Raw genomic sequence first — 11,857 nt, forward strand, 5'->3', positions numbered from 1 at the left:
CATTTAATTTATGTATTTTTAAGACTAAAGATGAGGTTTAAATACCTAAGATGTGTCTGTCCCACTTTCTTTCAGTTTTGATTTAGTGTCAGACGTTTATATTTACTCAGCTGCAGTTCAGCCAGAGGCAAATGTACCGGCAGAATTACAAGCACTCAAAACTACAGTACAAGATCCACTCTCCATTTGTCTTCCTGTCTCCTTCACTGAGCTGCTACGCTGAGGTGCACTCACACGTCAGCCTTTTTGTACTCTTTGATGTTGCTCTGGAGTCTTATTTTTTTTTTTACATCGCAGGTTTCACAGGTTAGAAAGAAAAGGTGAAGGATATCTTCTGAAGTATTGTTTAAACAGAATAAATCAAGGAAAGATATGGTTGTCAAACCTAAACTCAACATTCGGGTTGGGTTTTATAGTTTGGAAGGACTGTCACAAGGAAATCATGTTGATTTATTTTTTCCCCACCCTTTTTAAAGCACATAGTTCTGACACCTTGAAACTGATTCATTTTGTGTCTCAATCGGTCTTGAACACCTCTGAGCTACTTTGTTGTTGCTGGTTGCACCACCTATCCATGAGTTCAAAGATAGCCCGGTTATAAGGTAAGTCTATTAACTATTAATACTAGCTAACTTTGATTAGCTAGCTTCAGTAAGATATCTAACTTATCAGGTAAAATTCCCAACTGTTAACTCACAAAGTAAGACCTCCCTGTTTAAAACAGAATGCGGTTTAACTGTTAGCTAGCTAATGGAACAAGCTAGGTTTACTGACAAAGCTAACATTAGCTTGGTGAAATATGACTTGTTTAAAGAGGGAAATAGGTAACGGTTTTATCACACCACCTATGTATAAGTTCAAAGATAGCATTGTTATAAGGTAAGTCTAAGCTAACAAAGATTTTCCATTATACTAGCTAACATCTATTAGCTATCTACAGTCTGATATCAAACTTATCAGGTAAAATTCCCAACTGTTAACTCACAAAGTCAGACTTCCCAGTTTAAAACAGAATACAGTTTAACTGTTAGCTAGCTAATGGAACAAGCTAGGTTTACTGACAAAGCTAACATTAGCTTGCTGAAATACGACTTGTTTAAAGAGTGAAATAGGTAACGGTTTTATCGCACCACTGATGTATAAGTTCAAGGACAGCCTTGTTGTAAGTCTAAACTAATAAAGATGTATCATTTATACTACCTAAAATCTATTAGCTAGCTACAGTCTGATATCAAACTTATCAGGTAAAATTCCCAACTGTTAACTCACAAAGTTCCCAGTTTACAATGGAATATAGTTTAACTGTAAGCTAGCTAACGGACCAAGTTTACTGACAGAGCTTACATTAGTTTGCTGAAATGAAACTTGTTTAAAGAGTGAAATAGGTCGCCTAACGGTTTTATTGCACCAACTATTTACAAGGTCAAAGTTAGCCTGGTTATAAGGTAAGTAAATTAATAAAGGTGTAACGTTTATACTAGCTAACGTCGACTAGTTAGCTACAGTCTGATATCAAACTTATCAGTTAAAATGTACAACTCCCAAAACAAAATTATGCTAGCTAACAGAACAAGCTAGGTTTACTGACAAAGCTAACTTTAGCTAGCTGAGAAGTTACTTGTTTAAAGAGGGAAATCGTTTTTATTGTGCTGACTTGACTTGACACAAAATTCAGCTTCATCAAGTGCTTTTTAGAATTAAATTAAACTTTGAGAATATAGGTTATATTATAAACAGCACATTGTCACGTTTAAAGGCTTAAAATAGAGCAAATATTAAGCAAAACAAATGACTTTAAAGATGAATAATGAAGATTGTTTTAGCCCTACAAAACAGCATCACTCTCATCTCTCAGTAAAGTTTATTTTAAAAAGCTCCGTAGTGTTAAATATTTCATTGAAACCCCTGTATATTAGGAGATTTTTTTGGCTATATTTTTGTAACTTAATGGAATTCATTATTTCTTATAACTTTGCCATCCTCAGGTCAATATTTATGTTTGCATGCTGTAATGAAGGTTGTGCTTCTTTCTGTCAGGTTCAAATAAAACCTTGAGACATTACGCTGTTACTCACCTTCTAACCTTTACCTGATTGATAAGGTGAGCTGGGAATGTGCGTCTGTGAGAGACGAGCGGAGTGAGGTGGCAGAAAGTGAAAGGTGGGTGCTGATGGAGAGATTGGGATTGCATCTGAAAGCATGTCCAAGTATTGATTTTCCTCTGGACCTGCTATTACACACATCATATCTCATTCATTTCTGTCAGCAGTTCCTATGGCAACTTCTTCTGTGTTCTTACAGGAGGCTCTGGAACCAGTGTGTGTGTGCGTGCGTGTCAGTGTGTATTTAATGTGTCTTACACAGCCAGGCAGGGGGTAACATTAATGACTTGTATCTGTGGAAACACCAGCGGCAGTCTCATCAATACGCACCAATTACAATCCAGTGCTGCAGTCTATAATAGTATTGTGTGTACTCTTTGTGTGTGTTTGGGAAGGGGGGGTTGGGCTGATCAAGAGACAAAGAGGGGGGAGTAAGTGAGATGGATGATAATGAGCAGAGATCTCCCTTTACAAGATGTGTAAGCAACATCATGCATCAGGCCCCCGGCCGACGTTCTCACACTCTGACGGTCATTATAAATGGCAGATACGGCCGCTGATGCACAACAAAAAACACAAAAAATAGATTTTTTTCCTTGCGTCCTGCCTCCTCCGACTCATTTCCAAACAATAAGAGTGAATATTTGTGCCCAAATTTGTTTAAGCATTGTTCTTTTTATAGTGTTTAAACTCACTATTTTCTGTTGCAAGAGGCCTGGCATTTAAATCAATGACAAAATACTGGTTTGATGTTACTGTGAAGTAGCGTGGGATCATGGGGAATGATGTCTTCATTGTTCAACAACAACAGAATGAAAATGTATCTAAATTTAGTCATAATTGATGTCATCATTTTCCAATAAAATAGCTGCAAGCTAAGTTAGTTACACCTAAACTTTTCATGGACATATCCTGCGTTTCCTGTGTTTCCCTGGAAGACAGGCGACCAAATCAAGCTCTCCTTTACCTGGACTGATGTAATTCCACAACTCAACATATCACGTGGGTCTAGTCGTGCTTAGACTTTAAATGTGAAATTTGAATGTGGAAAAGTTCAGGCTTGGTCATAAAAAATGTAAAATGGTGACATTTTGCAGCAAATTTGGTTATTTTCAGTGGAATCGCATCATGAGCCAATAGAATAGAATGAAAGTAAAAATCTTTACATTTACATAAATGTGTTAAGTCACTATCTATCGCCGAATGAAGTAACACAATGATTGAGCCTATGGCCCACTGATATAAGCCTTTGCATTTGCAGTATCATGGACTGGCAAGCAGCGCCCAGTTAGTGACGCGTTTTCCATCAGCCAGCAGTGGTTGGTCTGCCAGAGAGGGTAGGCGGAGCTAAGCGGCTGCTTTTCCGCTCTCTGCAAGTGTTGCGAGTAAACAGTAATCTACTATGGCTGAACAAACAAAGAAAAGATGGATGACTACAGATACAACTTCAACAAGAAGTGAAAATCCAAAGAAAAAGAAACAAACTCGACGCTCAGATGAAGCAAACAGTCTGAAAAGGAAAAGAGTTACAACCGGAGCCAACCGTGGACGTCACACATGCGACACTGTCTGGATATCTGGTAGGTGTGCTCCTGCAATTACCGTTTATCGCCATAGGTGCCGCCAAAGACAATGAAAGTGAGATCTTCAAGATTATTACTTTAAAATATAAAGAATATATAGTCAAATAGATATTATTCATTAGGATTGATAGAGCAATAAATCAAAAAGCCAATCTAAAATGTATCCAAAAGCAGCTGTTAAAAATGCACACACGTCATGTCTCTCATTGGAACATGTTAGCAGTAAAGTAAAGGCATGAACGGCCTAAGCCCTTGTGTTTGTGCAAGATCAGCAAGTTTTTCATTATATGGCATGTATTATATGAGGTGGAAATAAAGTTGGATTAGCTGACTGAAGTTGTGAGAGAATTATATGAATTTATAGTAAATTATCCCGTACACACAAGACAATAACTTGCTACGAAGTGTTACAGACATTTATCACTGACTCCAGTCGAACACAATGCAACCCTATGGGAGCTAATTCCTTCAGTCTAGGGTTAGCCATTCTGATGATATAAGAGATGCTACAGAGCTGTGGAGATTTTGCTACATCGTCTTTTAAATTGTGTGGTTGTATGGTCCATTGGAAACAATGGGCAGAACTGGTAATATTGGATTTCCAGGGATGAAGAGGTGAAATAACTGAATGCTTAAAGTATTGTTATCAAAAAACTATCATTCAAATATGTTAATTTATCTGTTATCTGTATTTAAACTGGATTTAAAGGACTCTCTATTGTCTCATTGCCTTACATTGTCAAACCAAGCAGCAAATGGTGAGCGAGTGGATGTCAGTGTGCAACATCAGCTCAAAAGGCAGCAGCTCTTTCTGCTGTCAGAGGCTCAAACATGGTCACACTCACCTTTCCTTTTGTGTCCAGCAAATCCTTCTGTGGTGGAGGTGAAAAAGGTGAATGACCCCAAACACCAGCATCAGATCTACAGTATATCTCAAAGACGTGCTGTCAAAGAAAAACCCACCTTATCCACTCATCTGTACAGTCATGCAGTTCTGTGTCTGTCCAGCAGGGGGCAGGGAAAACGTGCCTTCAGGGTCTTGCTGAGGTGGTGTGCAGATTACAGATGGATCCGGTAATCACACAGATTAAATTTAGCTTTCTGAGAGGTGAAAATGGCTCGTCTAAGACTCTCAGATATCTCATACTGACCTTTTAGCAAATCGGGTTTTCCTCAGGCGCGGCACGGCACTCCCAGCTTTCTTTATCAAGCTCGTGGCACTCAGCTGCCTCACTCTCTATCTTATTCTGCGATTGCGTGCGTGAAGAGAAGCAGAGTGAGCATGTGATATGCTTTCTGTATCTACATCCGTCTGCATCTGTCTTCTCTGTGTCTGGCCTGCGACTGTAATCGAATCTGTGCGTCCCTAAGAGGCCATGAAGCTGACTATACTGTATTTCTCATGTCGTGCCCTTCCCCATGACCTCCCTTTTCCATCACCCCCTACCCCACTCACTGCATCCTTCCTGCCCTCATGATCTAAATGACATTTAGAAATTATGAATGCTGCTGCTGACCAGGAAGATGCAGAGAATACACAGATGGAAATAACAGAAGGGAAAAAAGGGATGGATAAATAAAACGATGGGAAGAGATGCAGAGCTGAGGAAACGTACATTTATGAATAATTGTGAGCTTTCTGAGCAGAAAAGAGTGTCCGACAGAGACACAATAATAATGTCTGGAAAAAAATGAACTATACCATGTATAAATTTCGTATTTTTCCTCAGTTATTTTGAATTTTTTCTTAACGTTTAAGCTGCTCTAATCAGTATTTTTATTTTACCAATGGCTGAAATTCCAATTCTTGTGTACCAAGTCTCAAACCAACGGAGAATTATTAACAAACTCTTCAGTTCCCCTTATCTCCAAGGAGCGTTTTAGCATCTTTCACCCATTGTTTTTTTTTTTTCAGCCTCTATCCATTTTTTGATTACAGAAGGCATCTGTTTTTGACTGTTGCCGACATGGGCAATCGTGCTGCAACAGCTAAACGATTTCCATTAGAAGAAACGAGCTGCAAATTCAGAAACAATGTAAATTCAAAATCACATGCAAAAGTAAAAAAAAATAGCAACGGCAGAGACGCGCTGCAAATGAAAAAAACGTGCTGCAAAAAGCTGAAACAAATGCATGAACATCAAACACGCTGCAAATACAGAAACCATGCAAACCCAGAAAATACATGCAAAAGAAAAACGCTGCAAATCCAGTCCTCACAACGGAAGAACTCCAGGCCTGTAGGGGGCCCTCGGTATGACAGGTTTATTACTGACGGGAGAGAGAGGGAGATGAGACAGTGAATGTTTTCATTATCAGACTTTGTAATGTTAGACGCCGTTGGAGCGGAGTGTCTGTTGTTTATGTGTCACTAACTGCTATGCAAAAACACAACATTATAACATGAGCAAAGAAATCACACAACTTTTGTTGAAGAATGGCTCCTGATCAACAGATAGCTTAACAGCTGCTAAGTGTAGCTTGTTTTAGCCATGCAACTAGCTAGTGGAGCTTTTAGCAGCTAAAGATACAGATATTTCCCACAGGAGAAGGTGGAGACCAAAATCAGAGGTAAAAGAAAGCAAATATTTGAGTTACAGGTGACCAAAAACATTTGATGTAACTTTGTGTCTGCTAACGAATTCACAAGCCAGTACCAGCAGTTACAATCATACATCTGATTAATCATTGTGGGTCAACAGTTTACAGCCTCATGTTTACATGAACCAACCTATTTAAATGATGATATTTCAATCAGTTTGGGTCTTTATATTCTTATTAAGGCAGTTTCATTCTGGTAAGTCCTTTAAGCCATTGTAGCTGGAATATTTTGGATCTTATCTTACCTTATGTTTTGCTCCATGTAAAGGCTAGCTAGCTTGTGTTCTGCTGGCCTCTAATTGCCCAAAAAATATGATCAATACAGGTTTATCTATAATCTTTACCAATATTTTAAAAGGGAAGAAAGAAAGGTAAGTTTAAAGGTATGCACCTGATAGTGCAGGATGTAAAAATGCACTAGTTTTGCACTACTTTTTTTGGACCGTTTGACGGACAGTATTGAGGTTAAGTGCTCCTCAAAGGTTGAGACTTGCAGCTGAAACGGGCTCTTTTATCGCATGATTTATTCAAATATATGTAAAGAAGTTTCATTAGGACACAAGTTTTAAGTGACTGATTGGTTAATGACACTAATTTGCATTTTAAAACATACTCTTAACAGGATTTTTCTGACTAACTTCAGCCGTCACACTGACTCCTCCGGCTGGAGTGTAATCAGGCAGCTTTTCTGCATTTGAACTGACTCAGCCGCTCGAACACCCACACTCATTTAAATTAGAGGAGCTGCCAATCAGGGCCGCGCAGAGTGGTTTCTCAGAAAGAGTTATGAGCGTCCAAAAGTATTTAAAAGATTTATATTCAATTAGAAACTTTAGTGGATTATATGTGAAGATATCGCGATCATAACTCCTGCGTCGAGGTTTGGATGGAATGAACTTTTCATTCCTCATAAAGTTGACGACGGTTGATCTGCTGCATCCCGACCCCGCGTCCATATCTGCTCGCTATGACGGTGGATAGATGGGTAAATAAATAATACAGAAGGAGGGGAAATAGAAATGAAAGGATTGACTCTTTTATTATGGATGGCCTCTAACGAAACAGATGGATTGGGGGATGGGAAAGGGCGGAGGACAAGGAGGGTGTCCTGGTACGGAGGAGTCTTATTCATGAATATCAGCGTCTATAGAGCTCTCTTTAATAATGGAGGGAAGATGGACAAACAGGAGAGCGGGCGCAGCCAAAATACGGCCTCACGCAGACTGACAGCCTGTCCAAAGTTAGAGTCGTGAGAGGTGCTCTCCTCTTTGCTGCCCATGCTATTCCTCTCATCTGTCCATCTTGTATGTGTGTGCGTGTCTTGAAGTGTATTTGTAAGCTGCGGTTTTAAACCTCTGGAGGATTCCCCCCTCCGTCTTTCGCCCTCCTTCCACTTTCTGTAGGTGCAGAAAATAGCCTGGCACGCTTTCAGAGGACTCCATTTATACCCACCACCTTCTTCTATCATCCCATATACACACACGCTCGCTCACACACACTATTCTGACTCCTATAAATCCTGTAGCGACACTAATTAGTACTTTTGTTATCAGAAACTGCCCCGAGCCCCCTGTATCTCTGCAGTCATTCGTTTTCTCTCCTGCTCTTCCTTCCTTCCCCGGGGAGACGCTCACTCATTCACTCCTCCGCCGCTCGTCTCTCTGGGCTGCTAATGGGGATTAAAGGCTAATTGAGGCTTAATTGAATAATTGATTGAGGACATGCATGAGCACATGTGTGCAGATGTTTTCTTTTAGTATTTATCTGACTTTTCCGGGGAAGCATTTGTCATGGGCAGATTTATTCTCTGATCGACTCGCTGCTGCATGTTCGCCCCTTGGTTAAGCAGCTGTGGGTCGAGGGCTGCTAGTCAGTAGCTAATAGAGCATTCATTGCTTCCTGTCCATTCTTTGTGATGTTAATTGCCTGGATTGAATCCCTGTGAAATATTTTGTCTATTTCATTTAACATCTCAAATTCTTATGTTTCAATGATTCTGCTTTTAAATGTAAAGAGTTTGTGATGAGACGTATGCAACTATTAAATTAATGGCAAACTATTTTGATCATCTTTTTAGGTTTTTAAGTAACTTTTTGCCTGACTGAGTAACTGACTGACGGTACTTTCAGAGCCGTAGAGAGAGAGAGTTGCGACATCGCACTGGCGGATCATGGAGCATTTTTGACATCCACTGACGCGACTCTCTGTCTATACGGCTCTGGATACTTTGTTTGGGCAGTAGGCGGGGCTGCTCCTCCGCTGTCCTCACCTACGCCCGCAGCTCGCACCTGCTTTCAAACACGTCGTCATCAGCCTCATAAGGACAGTCCTCGTAACACATTGCCCACAAAAGCGCACATTGACCTGACGCGGTCAGCCACATATTGGTTTTGACCTCGTCTTGTTAAAGGAAAATTCATTGATTTCAGCTTTTAAAAGGAAAATATGTTTTGGCTTCTTTAGTCTTTTATTATCTTCTGGTTGTGTGAACAAAACACGACATTTGAGGATGTCATCTTGGACATTTTCTGACTCTTTAAATACCCAAAGACTGAAAGATAAGTCAGGAGTAGGAGAGTCTGACGTTCCAGCACTTCTATCCTGGCTGCTAATAGAACATCACATTGGGTTTATTTTTACCCGAATAAAAAAAGACCTGAAGGGAAAAAAATCAAAGGCAAATAGATGTCTGCTGCTCAGCATGATAATGAAATCATCTTTAATTATATCAGCTAATTGCATTATAAAAGTTACATGATGCAAAATCTGATTCTTTTTGTTATGCTCAGAACATCTGAGCCTGAAGAAAGAGAACCAGAAGTCTCTCTGCTGCTGTGGTTGGAGGATCCATTCTGGTGAACTGGATTTCTCTGGAACACCTCTGAAGGGAATTTCTCTATATTTGGCACAAAAACGTCCTTTTGGATTCAAGAATTAAAGGATTTAAATTTGGTGTCAAAGGTCACTGTGATGAAGTGATGACCCTTTCCTCTTGTGCGCGCTCCTCTGAATCGGTAAAAAACGGTCACTCCGCAAAAAGCTGCCCTCTGGGTTTACAATGTTTAAAAATTCTATCAACTCAAACGTAACTAACTGTAGTCAATTACTGCAACTTTAAGTGTTACAAAAATTAGTATTGCTCAGAATGAGTAAGTGCCACGATAATCGCTTTTGACTAACTGCTAATTCATAGGGATTTGTTCCGTCAAATATCTTTGAGGATTGAGTCAACTTACTTCTCCTGTCATTGGGCAGGGGCAGGCTACACCCTGGACAGATCGCCAATCACAGGGCTGATACATAGAGACAGACAACCTTTCACACTCACGGGCAATTTAAAGTCACCACTGAACCTAGCGAGCATGTCTTTGGACTGTGGGAGGAGGCCGGATTACCCGGAGGGGACATGCACGAGGAGAGCATGCAAACTCCACAGAGAAAGGCCCGCTATGTCCGAGCTGGGATTCGAACCTGGAACCTTCTAACCACTGCACCGCCGTGCAGCCCTAATTGACATAGTCTGATACTGGATTAATGATGCCCATAGATCTTCTGCTGTTGTGCTGAAGATGCAAGTAAAGCTTCCACCTTTTAGAAATGATAGCTTCTTGGCAGCAGCATTGAAGAATTGTTTACTCTAATGGCTACAACTTTGTCTTCTATCATAATTAGGCTTGTTGGCAGAGCGTTTGAACACTGAATTTACTCAGCTGCAACTTGGTTGGTGAGGGCATTAATCTGGGACCATGTCCACAGGTGGCTAGTCTTCTTTTTTTTTTTGCAAGACAGATAGACGAAAGATAACTTAAAAAAAAAAGAGAGATAACTTATGACACAAAATGATCTTTCAGGAACTGATGTTTTATCATGGGAGACTAGAATATTTTTTGTCTCATGAATCCGAGCAAACTGTGCAGAGGGCGTAAACAACGTTCTTTTGTCTGTTTCGGATCCAAAAAGCCTTTAAGTTTTGATAACTGGGGAGAGCAAGGAGCCATTAGCTGGCCCCATGCAGACAGAAAAAAAGGCTTTTTGATATGTCTGATGCGAAGAGATAAAGGAAGACAGACGGGTGATCAGACGGACAGGGGAGAGAGCGATCTCTGTCCGTCTGCACGCTCGCTCTGTTTCTCTCTGGCGCTCTCTCTCTTCCTCTCTCTATCGCTTTCTTTTAATGCCAACATGTCAAACACCTCCACACCATCGGCAGATTGGGAGTCAGCAGGTGTGTGTGTGTGTGTGTGTGTGTTATACAGACACAGAGAGTGTGTAATGCGTTTTGGGGGGATGGGTGGCATCATCATTGCCATGGGAACCGAACCTCTTAAAAAAAAAAAAAAAAAAAGTAATTTGTCTGGTTTCTATGGCAACCTGCTACACAACAGAGATGTTGCAAACATCTGCAGCAAGGATAAGGACACTTTATATCATGTGTTTACGAGCAGCAGTCAATACTTTGAAGTGACTTCAGAATCAAATGTAAAATTTATCCTACAGGAAATAAGAAAGATGACGTCATAATGATCCTATCAACAGGTTTTTTTTATGGATACACGTCAAGCCTAAACAGGGAAGAAAACATTAAATAATATTTACAGAGACATCCTATTTTTCTGGATATTATATGTAAAGATTTCAATAAAGCAGCTTTTACATTAATTTTAGCTGCATTTTAAATATACAGAATTCCTAGAAATCTCTCTCTTTCTGTGTCACACACACACACACACACACACACACACACACACACACGCTGTCACTCACTCGGTGTGAAATGTGTTTCTCTGCATTGTAGCAGCGCGGAACGAAGAGGCGGGGCAGAACACGGGGCTGAGAGCGGGTCGCGAGGGCGGTGCAAAAGAGAGATAACAGGGTAAAGAGAGGGAGAGAGAGAGACTGTACCCCGGTTTGAACGCCGGTAATTAGTGACGTGCCTTCCTTGTGAGAAGAGCAGTCGCTGCTGTGAGAGCAGCCCGGTGGCAGATGAACGGGGGCTCCGTCAAACCACCGGGGCGATGAGGAGCGGAGAGGAAGGACGACAGAGAGGCTTCTGCCGCAGAGGAAACCCAGATTAGGCTGATTTGACAAACAGCTCTACCGGCATCCCCGGGGCGTACACACCACGTCACGTATCCTGCGACTCCCACCTACCCACCGACCCACCCACCTCGACCACCCAGCAGGTTGTTTGGAGACTCGGGGATGTAGGGTGGAGCTGGACGCACCGGCAGCCGGCAGCATCTTGGTCGGTCTGAATGCGTCTTAGATGATCTCCGTCGTCACAGGGTCGGTTCCCCTGTTTAGGTATGTACAGCCTGTCTTTAGTTCAGTGCAACTGGAGTGTCTCTGCAACCTGTCCGAGTGCACAAACAGATGGACTCAAATAATGAGCCAGTTTTAGGAAGAAGTCTAATTATGATCCACTTAGTTTCTGCGATTTTTCTGTTGCGCACAGATCCATGCAGTTTGCAGGAGGCACTCAGCGCAGCAGGGCAGTGGCTATTAAATGTAAAGTAGGCTATCAGATGCTTTCTAACCGCAGAGCAGGGAAATGCTTGTTCATTTAGCAGC

This window comes from Semicossyphus pulcher, unplaced genomic scaffold (assembly GCF_022749685.1).
Source record: "Semicossyphus pulcher isolate SPU_LCO1_2020_fin unplaced genomic scaffold, fSemPul1.0.p SCAF_18, whole genome shotgun sequence".
NCBI lineage: Eukaryota > Metazoa > Chordata > Actinopteri > Labriformes > Labridae > Semicossyphus > Semicossyphus pulcher.